We start from the raw sequence: 1118 nt of genomic DNA on the forward strand, positions 1-1118 counted from the left end.
GGGGGGGGTCTTACCTTGGCTCCAGGTGGGGTGAAGGGGGGGGCGTTGTGCTGCTGGGCCTGAGGGGGAAATGAGGGGTCAAGGGGCTGCCCCACAGCGCCCCATAACTGCCCCATAGCGCCCCATAAGTGCCCCATAGCGCCCCATAGCATCCCACAGTGCCCCATAACTGTGCCACAGTGCCCCATAGCGCCCCATAACTCCCCCATGGCATCCCATAGTGCCCCATAGTGCCCCATAACTCCCCCATAGCGCCCCATAACTTCCCCACAGCATCCCACAGTGCCCCATAGCGCCCCATAACTCCCCCTAGAGCCCCACAACTGCCCCATAGCATCCCACAGTGCTCCATTACTGCGCCACAGTGCCCCATAGCACCCCATAACTGCCCCATAACTGCCCCATAATGGCCCCAGAGTGACCCATAACCCCCCACAGCCCCCCATAACTGCCCCACAGTGCCCCATAACCACCCCATAGTCGCACACAGCGCCCCATAAGCGCCCCACGGCGCCCCATAGCTCACCTGGTGGTTCGTGTCGGGTCCATTTCTTTCTGTGTCTGCAACAAATGGTGCCACCCCATAGCGACCCACGGCCCTATGGGACCCCAACCCTATGGGGTGCTGCGGGTCTCTGTGGGTCTCTATGGGTCTCTATGGGTCCCTATGGGGTCTCTGTGGGTCCCTATGGGTCACTATGGCTCTCTATGGGTCTCTATGGGTCATTATGGGTCCCTATGGGGTTCCTATGGGTGTATATGGGGTCTCTATGGGGTTCCTATGGGTCCCTATGGGTCTCTATGAGGTTTCTATGGGTTCCTATGGATCTCTATGGGGTCTCTGTGGGGTCTCTGTGGGTCCCTATGGTTCCCTATGGGATCTCTGTGGGTCCCTATGGGGTCCCTGTGGCTCTGTATGGGTCCCTATGGGTCCCTATGGGGTCTCTCTGGGTCTCCCTGGGGTCCTTATGGGTCTCTATGAGTCTCTATGGGGTCTCTGTGGGTCTCAGTGGGTCCCTATGGGGTCTTATGGGTCTCTATGGGGTCCCTATGGGTCTCTATGGGTCCCTAGGGGTCCCTATGTGTTCCTATGGCTCTCTATGGGTCTCTATGGGGTC

General features: G+C 59.2%; 1 long non-coding RNA gene across 1 annotated transcript in view; it reads right to left on the reverse strand.

Moving 5' to 3' along the window:
• Nucleotides 1-13: 13 nt before the first annotated feature.
• The window catches only part of LOC122192866, a 1767-nt gene continuing 662 nt past the window's right edge, over nucleotides 14-1118 (reverse strand). The window contains exons 2-3 of the long non-coding RNA XR_006182727.1: nucleotides 527-561; nucleotides 14-59 (exon numbers count right to left, since the gene is read on the reverse strand). This is a non-coding gene — a long non-coding RNA (uncharacterized LOC122192866). The remainder of the gene's footprint in view (nucleotides 60-526; nucleotides 562-1118) is intronic.

Source organism: Lagopus leucura, unplaced genomic scaffold (genome assembly GCF_019238085.1).
Source record: "Lagopus leucura isolate 7727_CA_CO unplaced genomic scaffold, USGS_WTPT01 27210-0_obj-0_obj, whole genome shotgun sequence".
Classification (NCBI taxonomy): Eukaryota; Metazoa; Chordata; class Aves; order Galliformes; family Phasianidae; genus Lagopus; species Lagopus leucura.